A 12,964-nucleotide genomic window follows, 5' to 3' on the forward strand; every position below is an offset into this window, starting at 1 on the left:
AAAAGAATGTTTCTCAATGTTAAAATTTCTGAATATATCTCAAAACTCTCAAATTAAAGAAAACCTCCCCATTATGAAAATGTTGAATTTTTTATGCTTAACTTTATGTGTTTAAGATATTTTGAAAAAAAATTTAAAGTTATAAATTTTAAAAAACAATGAAACAAATTTATCACTATGTATGATGACAAAAAAAAAATAGATAACAAAGACTTTCAATAATATTAAAAAAAATTAAATAAGTCTTAATTTTAATACAAGAAAGAATAAATAAAATAAAAAATAGTTATTAGGTGACATGTCAATATCACCATTAAGTTTTTAACGACGAGTACTAAATTGAAACCTAAACTAAACGTTATGTATTGTTTTATAAAATAAATAACGTTTGGGTATTAAAATGGAACAAAAATAATAATTTAAGTACAAAATGTGTAGTTTATCCAAATATTTAACTTCCACATGTGTAATATAATGAATAATTAATGACCTCATCATTCAAAATTAATTTCTCTTTTATATAAACATGTCAAACCAAACTCGTTTTTGCGCTATCAATCAGTCTAAACCCTAGAGATACTCCCTAAATTTCTTATCTTTCATAAGAGAAGCAAAAGCAAAAGAAATAAAGAAATCACTCCAAAATGGTAGAGCTCTGGCTAGTTCACGGTTCGCTTCTAAAGAAAGTCTTGGAAGCGATTAAGTACTTGGATTCCAGCCATGTGGCACTAGTATTTCTGTTGTTGATATCGAAGGGATTCGGGCACTATTGTTGCGATAGGAACATCTCCAAGAGAATGAATCTTGGTAACATGTCCATGATGCTCAAACGTGCCGGTCATGATGACATTGTCACAATCAAGGCCGATGACGGCAATGATACTGTTACTTTCATGTTTGAGAGCGCCAGTAAGTTCTTTACATTCCTGATTATTTTTTTTCATGTTCTTTTGTGGGATTACGGATATGGGATTGATTGTATATTTGTGTTTTTGAATGTCTAATTACGGTTATGTTCTGTTTGGGGAAAAAATCATCTATTTGATTTCCAAGAAATGGTAGAAAACTGAAGGGAGTTGTATAAGCTGTGAAAAGATTAGTTTTGTTCAGTAGTTATGGTGATTGATAACCCTATTTCTCTATTAAACTTTTTGCAATTTCTGTGTCAAGACTTGTTGATATTTTAAAGATCGTTGTTTTTCATAAAAGACCCTATTAGAGTAGATGTGTTTGCTGGTTGTCTGTACTATCAATGGTATAATAAAATTTTGAGCATACCCTAATTTGTGATATTTTGTATATATTCCTTTATACGTGTGCTAATGGATTAAAGCATAAGATATGAGATCAGGCTTGGAGATGAAGCTGATGGATATCGATACCATGTTATTGTTAGGACGCCTTCAACTGAATTTGCAAGGATTTTAAATATTTGATAAGAATTTTTAATGATTTGCAAGCATCGATGATAATGGTACTAGAATATTTTTGCATTTGATAAAATTCTAAATTTGTAGATTTATTGAATTTGCTCCCTTCCTTTTACTTGATTGCAAATGTTAATTTCCTTTTGATGAAGTTGCAGTTGTTATCGATGTTACCAACAAAGGTGTTAAGTTTTGCACAAGTGGTGATATTGGAACCGTAAATATTATTTTTTAGGCATAATACAACTGTACATAAATTATGTTCTTTAGCCTGGACCTATTATATTTTTGTTTCCTTTTTTTTCATGTATTATAATTTGTTAACATTTTATTGGTTTCTCGATAAAATACTCCAGCCGGAAGCAACAATTGTAGAGATGAATGAGGCGGTATCAACAAAACCATTGTCGCTGCCCCTTCAAAGAAGAATCTCCTAAAACAATCCAAGTATATCATTTCGTCAATCTTGTTTGTTTCGTTCCAACTACGAGACCTCTATGCATCTTTGGATATCGAATGAATGCTCAGGACCGTTTCTTATGTTTTTATCGCAGAATCCCCATCGTCTTGATTTGGAGCTGCAGTGGTCGTGTTTGTCTCGTGTATATATATATATATATATATGAGTTAGGATCCACTTAGATTATGTAATGTAAAACTAACAAGTTTTACACTAATTTATAACCATTAGATTTAAATAAATAAATGGTTTAGATTTAATTAAAATTTATAACCATAAATAAATATATTTTAACTCACAAAAAAAATATACTTTTCTTATTAGGGTTTAGGGTTTTTAGACTTGGGCTAAAAGAGTATTATTAAGTTAAATGATATTTATTTATGAGTAATAAATTTAATTAAATCTAAGCTATTTTTTTATTAAGTATAATGATTATAAATTAGTGTAAAACTTATTAGTTTTTCATATTGTTAACGGATCTTGCTCCTATATATATTAAGGGTCTGTTTGTTTGGTTGTAATTGGTTTTCTAGAAAATGAATTACTGGAAAATAAATTATTGGAATTTGAATTCTGAAAATGAATTACATTTTTTGAAAACGTTTTCTGGAAAATGTTTTCCGTAAAATGAATTACATTTTTCTGGAAAACATCTGAAAAACGTTTTATCAATTTTGGAAGATGTTATTTAAACCTTTTTTCCACTAGTTGATGAGTTTTTTAAAAATTATTTATTACAAATATTAAATACAATAAATATATTATTTATCATAAACTTTAATATTATATTTTAAAATATTAAAATAATTTATTTACTATGAAATATTATTTTTATAATTTATTAATAAAAATATTAATATTGGTATATTTTAGTGAAATAAAAATATTATAAATTATATTTATTATTTATTAAAGTAATAGTGTTATATTATATTTTAAAAATATTAATTAGTATATTTTAAATATCTTTATTAAAATATTATTAGATTATTATATTAATATTAAATATATAAATAATATTATTCATTATTAAATATACAAAAAAATTATTATATATTTATTAAAACAAAAATATAATATCTTATATTATTAAAATATAATTGATTATTTTATTATAATATTACAAATAGAATATTATATTATAATAAATATTAATAAATATATTTTAAATATTTTAATAATTAATATTTTGATGAAAATGATATTAAAATATTTTATTAATATTAAATTCATAAAATAAAATTATTTTGAGTATTTATTCTTTGAAGTGAAAAGTTCGGAAAATCAAACCGTAAGTTATTTTCCAAAAAACAAAAAGGAAATTATGTTGACCAGAAAAATGAATTACGTTGACCAACCAGTTTTCCTCCAACCAAACACTGGAAAACATTTTCCGGAAAACGAATTGTGTGAAACAAACACGGGAAAATATTTTCCAAAAAACGAATTACATGAAACAAACATGGGATTTCGGGAAAAACCAATTCCGTAATTAATTTACGGCAAACAAACATACCTAAGATTCCTCTTTTACTAATCATTTCTTTTGGCACACATACATATAGCTAAAGAGAAAATTGGCGATACATGGCCAAAGCAATCGTTGACAAGGACCATGGGGTACAACAATAACGACATAAGAAGAAACGATCTCAAGTTTTTATTTGATATTTACTGGTGTTTGGAGGCATCACCTTTGGAATAGAACAAATAAGTTTGTAGAAATGATCTTGATTGTTATATTTTGAGAATGGAGGCTTTTCTATTCAGGGATTAGTTACTGTATTGGGAATCACTTTGATTGATTTATGCGGACACAAGAAAACAAGTACTCGAACATGCAGTTTCAAATTTGTATAGGTATGAATTAGTTAGTATATTGCATACTATATGATTAGGAAAAAACTTATTAGATGAATTTTTTCCTTAATTGATTTCAACTGATTATCATTTGTATTAATGTGTCGGTCTCATTTGAGATATTAAGACAATTATCAATAAACTTCAAAGAGTATTATCTCTCTTTTTCTCCATTTTTATACAGGACAACGCTCCCATTGGTACAAGAAGTGACGTTCACTGACGAACGATGACGTGATAGGAAATGGATTTTCAAATTCTCTTACGATTTTACGATGAACGACGTGCTGCTAGGAGTAGTTGATGGTTGGGGTTGGATCGAAGGACGACGTCGGTGTTGTTGGGGGTGACAGTGTACGGCATTGCTGGCCGAAGGTGGGGTGAAAGGCGGCTAACGGTTTGGGCCAATGGAGTTTTCTAGAGATTTGGGTGGTTCAAATGATGTAATACTGACTTATTCATCTCTATAATCGTTTCTTCTTCAAGCTTCAATTTTTTATCCAGAAAGCAATAAAATGTTGACAAATTATAATACTTGCCAAGGAAAAAAGAAACAAAAATATAGCAGGTCAAGGCCAAATAACATACTTTATCTACAGTGGTATCTTGCCTAAAAATAACACCTTCGTTGGAAATAGATATAACAAATGCAACAACATTAGAAGGGAATTAACATTTCCAATCAAATAAAAATAAGGGAGCAAAATTCAATAAATTTACAAATTTAAAATTGAGAAAATAACTTCAGTGACCGAAAATGCCTTATAATATACAATTTTAACCAATTTTTTTTGGATTTGCGAAAATGACCAACAAATTCACAACGCGAACTCCAATTTCGCAACTCAGTTTCAAAATTCGCAACGCGAATATGTAAATCGCATTGCGATTTTCCAATTTCGCAACGCGAATATGTAAAATTTGTAATTCGCAACACAGAAGTCAAATTCGCAACACAGAAGTCAAATTCGCAAAGCGCGTTTATTTTCGCAACGCGAATTTTATTTTCGAAACACAATATTAATTTCGCAACACAAATGTAAACAATATAATCGCAAATCATAACCTAAAACCCTAAATCACAACTCAGTCCCATCTCCATCTCTCACTCTCTACGGCGACATCCGTCCCTATCTCCGACAAAATCCGTCTATCTCCATCTCTCAGAGCCACCCTCGCAACCATTCACGGCCACAAATGGAAAATCAACCACCGAGGGTTAGTTTTTTTAATTATTTTTATTTTGAAATTTTTGTATTATTATTAGATTTTTCATATTTAAATTGATGATAAATTTAATGGTAATTTCAATAATAGATTAACCATTTCACTTAGATTGCTTAGTAAATTCATTCGGTTGCTGCCAATACTGCTAAACTGTTTAGTCTTTAACCTTGTGAAGTTAGTATTTGTCTTTGTTTTGTTTTTTGGTTGAAGTAATGCAATTCATTCAAGTTGCGATTTTCATTTTCGCGTTGCGATTTTAAGTTTCAGAAACTATTCTTCTTCTGCAAATTGAAACTTGAATGAATTGCATTACTTCAACCAAAAAACAAAGACAAATACTATCTTCACAGTATTGCGAATTTAAGTTTCAAGAATAAACTACTACTCTTTATGTTGTCCTTGAGCCTGCACTAAACCTATATGTTGTCCTTTTAAATGTTTATATAAGTGCTTACTTCTGGAATGTTATCTGATGCATTTTGTGAACTATGATAGAATAATGAATTGGGTGAATACCGTGAAGTTTGAAACATATTTGGTTTTGTTTACACTGTTTAATACCATGTCTGTTTATAGTGTATAATTTGTAGTTTTTGGTATATCTAACTTGGTATGTTTATTGTTTTTGTAGAAATTTTTTTGGCTTCATTGACCTTAAGGAATAAATTAAGCCTAGCCACTACAATTGTGCCGACGCTTACACTTGTACAAAGAAAATTGTTTGAGGATACTTGCTTCGGGCCATGGCTGAAAGTACAACATTCAGGTGGAGATGCTATGTTGACCCATTTGTTTCTTCAGACCATGACTAACGATCTACCCGAGAGGATACAACGTGGTGATAAAGAGATATGGTTTCATTTTCCTCCGGTGTATACTTGTTTTGGGCGGGAGGAGTTTTGCTTAATCACTGGTCTACGCTTCGGACACGATGAAGTAGGTCGGTGCACTAGTCATATCGCCCGCCCGTCATGGTTATCTCGGGTTTTTCCTAAGCTGGCAAGGCAAAACCGAGTTTACACGTCAACGACTTGAAAAGATTACTTGTTAAAGATGGTTTTACTCGGATGGATGACCTCGATGTTGTCCGAGTATGCCTTTTATTACTTTTGCATGTTGGCTTTTTAGGTAAAGAGGCAAGACAACCTATTTCTGAGGACCTAATATTATTGGTAGAGGACCTAAATGCATGAAACGTGTTTCTGTGGGGTTCATATCTATGGAAAGCTACCTGGAAAAAGTTGTCGTCTACCTTTGAGGACCGAAAAAGTTTGCGTGGCCATGGTTCCAAATACACTTTGACATGCTTTATTTAGGCCTTTAAGGTAAGAATTTCTATATAATGTTTCCAAAATTATAATTAATTATTTAACAATTACTAATGTTTGTGTATTATATTATTTGTAGATTTGGATATTTGAGGCTTTTCCCAGCATGCGGACATATGCAATCAAAAATTCAAATGATATTCCTAGGGCTATTTCTTGGAGGAGGATCCGGCTGTGGGATTGGGAAGAGTTACTATCATATACGACGATGAATGATGTAAGTTAACACAAATACTACCATATATAAACAAGTTATTACTAGTAGACGTGTAACTTTGTTTGAGCTTTTATATTGTTAGGAGGCCAACTATCCATTACAGAGGCTGACACCCACAAAGGTTGAGCTTGCCACTGATTGGTGGCAAGCTAGTAAGCATTTTTTTGATGGCACGGATGATGAGCACCCCCCACTTCGAGAGCCATCACCTGATCGAGTTGATTCTACAGCTCGACACCCAGAGCCATCACCTCCACAACGAGAGCCATTAACTATTCCATCACATCATCGAGCCTCTTCTCCACCATCACCTCATGATAGGCGACCGAAAAAGATGCCACGACATTTATCTCCCTATTCTCCACCTCCACGGGATGAGTTAGGGGAGTTACGTGATGAGGTCAATGCTTTGCGTGAGAAGGTCAGTACTTTACGTGACGACAATGGTGCATGGCGTGATGAGGTATGGTCTTTACTTGGTGAGGTAGAGGTTTTACGCGATGACAATGGTGCTTTACGTGGTGAGGTATCTACTTTACGTGATGAGGTAGCCGCTCTACGTGAGATTGTTGCATCGTTGCAGAATGAGGTTCATACTCTACGTAATGAGGTAAGTTTGTTTAATATTATACTAAAAATGCAAATAACCTTTTTTCGACATTAATTATTTGTTTATTTATTGATTTATGTATTAATTTATTTTTAGCGGCCCAATAAGGTAGATGCTTTACGTCGAGTTTTTTTTGCAAGATGGGGTTCACGCATCAGACATCGTACACGTGTCATTACGTCTTCGTTCACCCTAATAGTGCCAAGACCCCGTAAGAAGAAGCTCGATTCACCTATCATCATTCAAGAGGCCTCGCCTATCGTTCAAAAGGCCCCTATCATCATTCAAGAGGCCCCTCCCACCGTTCAAGAGGCCCCTGTCATCGTTCAAGAGGTCATTCTCACCATTCAAGAGCCCGATTCACATGGCATAATATGTCGACATATTGATAAACCCTCTCGCGTGCCCGACATGATGGATGAGAGTTGGATTTCATATGAGTTACCGATCAGTACCATTCCGGTATCTGAAGTGGAGAGGAGAATACCCTTTGGGCTAAGACCGCAGTTGATTTTTATCTACATGAGCGGAGCCAGGGGTGTTACGCTGACATATGCAAACTCGACGATGATATGCATTTGTTTCTTGATCGGTCTTGGTGGGGTATGTTATTAGGGGTTGAAGACAATGGCTATTTCGAAGTAAGTCTTATATTCTTCTTATATTGCATTTTGATTAATTTTTTTTAAATTTATGAAATTCACTAATATATGTATTTATTTATAAAATAGCATATTGATGCATGGGTGTCACGTCTTCTGATAATAAGGAAATTGAAGAAAATAAAAAATACGCGATGGACTATTATGCCGATGTCTTTTCACGTAGCTTACTTGAAGGATCAGAGAGACACTTCATATGTGTTGGGTAATGGAAAAGCTAAACTTTATCCTGCGTGGTGGGAGGTCGATAAGGTTAGTATTTATTTTTGAATATTTTAAAGGTGTTCATAAATAAAAATTTGATGTGCACAATTGAATTATTATTTATGATTACAAGTGTTTATCCTTGTTTTGGAACGTCGCCATTGGCTTCTCGTCGAGCTTCAGCTCCCATCCCTGAAGATAATAGTATATGACAACATCTTGAATTACATACCATTTTCTGATTTGAGAGATATTATTTGTAAGGGATGGAGCGCTCATTTGGCTAAATACTTGGATGCGATTGATTATTGGACTAATTCTGGAAACAAGAAGCCAAAAAAGTTCAAAGTTACAATGATCAGAGACGAGACCGCGCCACAACAAACGGAGGTAGCTAGAGGGGATTGTGGTCCTCTTGTATGCATGTTCTTGGAACGTTTGACGACAGGAAATAAACAGTTTCTACCTCCCATAGATAGAGATAGAGGTGCAGTAGGGTTGTGGTTTCAGCATTTTTTGGCTCGAGCGATATATGCGAGACGTTACCTACCTGCATCCACGTGCTGAAAGTGTGTATAAACAATTGGTAAGTTTGAGCAAGTGTTGTTAACATATATACTCTTTGTTGGTTTGAAAATGTTTGGTTAAGTACCTTGAATTCAATAATTTGTTGTTTGTTGGTTTTATATGTGTAGAAAGTGTTGTTTGAGCAAATGTTTGGTTTCTGCAGGTTAATCCTGAAGTGAGCTGCGTGAAATTGATGTATTTGTGCATAAACAACTGTCTGGGGTACACTTTTTTGCTTGTTTAATTGATTTGTAAAAGTTTATTTGTTTAATTGATGAGGAAATAAGAATTATTTTTTGCTGTTTAATTGATTTGTAAAAGTTGATTTGTAAAAGTTGATTTGTTTAATTGATGTGTAAATAATTCTTATTTTTTCTTGTTTAATTGATTTGTAAAAGTTGATTTGTTGTTTTAAATTTCAATCTGCATTATGTTGAAGGAAAAAAAGACCTGTTGAAGGTACACTTTCGCAACGCGAAAGTCAAATTCGCGTTGCGATGGTTGCAAAAGTCAAATTCACGTTGCGAAAGTCAAATTTGCATTGCGAAAGTCAAATTCGCGTTGCGATAGTCAAATTCGCAACACGAAAGTTAAATTCGCGTTGCGATTTCACGTTTCGAATTTGACTTTCGTAACAATCGCAACGCAAATTTGACTTTCGCAACACTCGCAACAACAAATCGCAACGTGAATTTGACTTTCGCGTTGCAAATTCAAGGAAAACACCTTCAAAAAGATAACATACAACAATCTTATAAGTGATAATAACTGAATAGATCATAGAAATGTTCAAACTCAAGTTACTAATGAATGTCTAACTGAAATGTATGCATTCACACATAAAATAAACATAATACAACGTTTGCATTTAAAAATCACCTAAGTTAATAAGTCCCAAAAGGTGAAGCCGGTTGTGATTGGGATTTTGATTTTGATTACGATTTTGATTTCCTTTTGCTTGGCACCATATGAGCTTTGGATTTTGATGAGGATCCATATTTTGGTAAAGGAAAAGATGATTGTGATGGCACTGGTGATCCACAAGTCAACCTTGTATGACTACTTTCCTTGCACCGACTACATGTCGATATCCTCTTCTCTTCACCCTTAGACGGTATACGATCGTGATTTTTTTGTCAGCCAGGTAGTCTGCTGTCCATGACTGGTGGCAAAACTGTTTGTAAGTCATCTGGTATGTCCCACTCAGAATGATGTGGAATAGGGTAGACAATCTCGACATAAGTCTGTCGATATACTTCTATAGTGTAGCAATCCATAGCGTATGCACTTGAACCATCTTGGTTTAGATGAAGAGCAACTTTTATAACATGGCCACACGGATAACCATATGTTTGCCATTTCATACAACTACATGTCTTTGTATTTAGATCTACAAGCCTATTTAAGTTATTATCCAATACTTCAAACAAAGTGTTTGAACATGGTTTAACTCTCCATGACGTTGACTTCACAACACGTTTCGTTATCTTTTTTTCAGTCCATGGTGTAACATGACGTTCCAATGTTCCTGTAAATTTAAATAAATAATACTTAGTAAAATATATGATAAGTTATGAATTTAAAGAAATAATACCTGCATGGTTTCTTTTCTTGTAGTACCACTATTGAATAGAGGCTCGAAAAAACTCCATTAACATAGTAATGGGTAATTTATGGGAATGACGACTTAGAGCGTTGATTGGTTCTGCACTATTAGACGTCATGAAACCATATCTTGCTCCAAGTTGATGTACTCTTGACCATCTTTCAAACCCGACATCTCCTAGTGTTTGAGCACAATGAGGCAAAACACGTCTTAAACAATTTATATGTTTATTAAAATCCATTTCCCGATAAGCTTTTACAGCCTTCCAATATGTCCATTTATGATTTTTTATACCAGCAGATCTTGATTTTAGATTTCTGTACAAATGAACACCACAAAGTCCATGAAAAGCATCTGGGAAACACCTTCTAACAACGTTGTCAATTGAGTTTGCCCTATCGGATATGATTGTCAGATTGCTAATAGGACCTATGCAATCCCTAGATGCCCCATAAACCATATCCATGAATTAGAGGTTTCAGATTTGCCAACCCTGTAAGCTATTGGCAGTATCCCACTGTTAGCATCCATGGCTACTGCTAATAAGTTTACTCCAAGGTATCGACCTTTCAAATGTGCTCCGTCAACTATAATAACTGGGCGCATGCAAGTAATAAACGAACGAATCTACAAAATAATATACACAAGACATAGTCATTTAAATGTGAAATGCATGTAACTAACAAAAATGAGTCAACAAAATTATATTAATTTACTAACCGCAACACCAATTGCGATAAACAGCAACTCAAAGCGTCCATCTCTATCTGTTTTGATATGAGTTACCGACCCAGGATTTTTCAGCTTTAAATTGTGACAGTAAGCCGACAGTGGGGCAAACGATGCTTCTGGAGACCCGCTCAACAATTCGAAGGCATAACATTTGGCTCTTCAAGCTTGAGAATATGAGATACTAATCTTGAACCCAGCATTCATGTCAGTCATAATTTCATGTCCCCGATATACCCTGCCATTCAAAAACATTAACTCAGCTAGAAAACCACCAACACCTTTTTGTTTGCATGTCTATGGTGAGGAAAAACTTGTGTTCTTGAACATGTATGTTTATCAATAAAAATTCCTAACTTGAAACATTTCGTAATCTTTTATCCTCTTTGCAATCATACGCCACGTACAGTTTTTGTCAATCATACACTTTGTTTCAAAACGATCTTTGTTTGATTTGTTAACTTTTAGTTGACAGCCATCTTCCACACATTTCGTATACAAAGCTATCTTCAAGTCTTCATTTGTATCAAAACAATAATCTTTCTTGATACGAATAACTTTTGTGTAACAATCAACTGCTATCTTTACCAACTCTTCTTCCGGTATCTGAAGTAATTATGGCATATTCCAGTTATACTCCCGTGGCATTTTCTTCTTTTTCTTTTCTTCGGGGACTTCTTCTTCTACTTTTTCTTCTTCAGGGTTATATGAATTACAGAATGGATGTTCAACATGTTCATTCACAGTCGTAACTTCCTCCTCATTATTATCAACAACATCTTCCTCGGCAGCGGTTGTTTCATCATCAAAATTCGTGTATTGACCAATATCAAAATCATTACACGCAGGGTTTGTTTCTTCTTCTGAAACATTATCAAAATCCGAGTATTGACCAAGATCAAAGTCCGGGTATTGACCAAGATCAAATTTCAAATACTGACTAGTACTCATAATTTTTTCTGTTGGCTCATAATCGTCTAACTGGTCAATACGAAAACCAAAAATTTGGTGCTGAAAGTTGATTGGGATTTGGATTAGGAAAAGGTTGTGGGTTTTGAGATTGTGTTTGGTATTGGAAATGTGGTGAAACAAAATTTTCTTGGTGATGAAATTATGGTGGAACCATTAAATTTTGAGGTTGATAACAACCTTGTACATTGTGAGCACCATAAACTAGGGTTGAAGAACTTAGTTGATTACTACCAGCTACTGACCCAACTTCACTACTTCTAGGTTCAACAACATACAATGTAACATCATCTTCTTGCGAAACACTAATGTAAGCAATGAATCGTTCCACATCTTTATTGTCGATTAACAAATAAACTTTATCTTTTCTCTGACAAGATAGCCTAAATCCACTTAGAGGCTCTAAATTCAATTTCTTTGCAACACGTAACATTAGAGTTTCATAAGTTAACTTTTTTAATGACAACTTTAGTTGAAGATTCATGGGTAAAGGCATATATTGTAAAACACCATGAACATTCTCCCATGACCCTCCAAAACACAAACTATCCAAACATGATCAACATTAGATGATTTCATTCTACAAATTGTAAATTAATTTACTAAACAAACGAGCTATAAACTACATATCATCACTAACTTAGAGAAAAACATCCCTTTATTAAGTTGATAGTTGATAATTTGGGAGAGAAATCATTGAAAAATTATATAGAAATAAAATTATGTAAAAAAAAATTAGAGATGGGGAAGGATGTCATTGGATATAGGAACGGATGTCGCCGAAAAGAGTGATAGATGGAGATGGAATGAGTTGTGATTTAGGGATTTAGGTTATGAGTTGCTGCTCCTGCGTAGTTATATACCCAAAACATTTGTGTTGCGTAACTAAAACCTATTGCGAAATTAAAATTCGTGTTGTGAATTCGAAAATCGAGTTGCGAATTTGAAATTCAGTGTTGCGAATTTGAAATTCAGTGTTGCGAATTTGGAAATCGCGTTGCGAATTTGGAAAATCGCAATGCGATTTACATATTCGCGTTGCGAATTTGTTGGTCATTTTCGCAAATCCAAAAAAAGTTGGTTAAAATCGTATAT

At 33.3% G+C, this 12,964-nt stretch overlaps 1 pseudogene; it reads left to right on the forward strand.

The window, feature by feature from the left end:
• The first annotated feature begins 596 nt into the window (after positions 1-596).
• The window catches only part of LOC120130153, a 55,990-nt pseudogene continuing 43,622 nt past the window's right edge, over positions 597-12,964 (forward strand).

This window comes from Hibiscus syriacus, unplaced genomic scaffold, assembly GCF_006381635.1.
Source record: "Hibiscus syriacus cultivar Baekdansim isolate YM2019G1 unplaced genomic scaffold, ASM638163v2 tig00110515_pilon, whole genome shotgun sequence".
Taxonomy (NCBI): Eukaryota; Viridiplantae; Streptophyta; class Magnoliopsida; order Malvales; family Malvaceae; genus Hibiscus; species Hibiscus syriacus.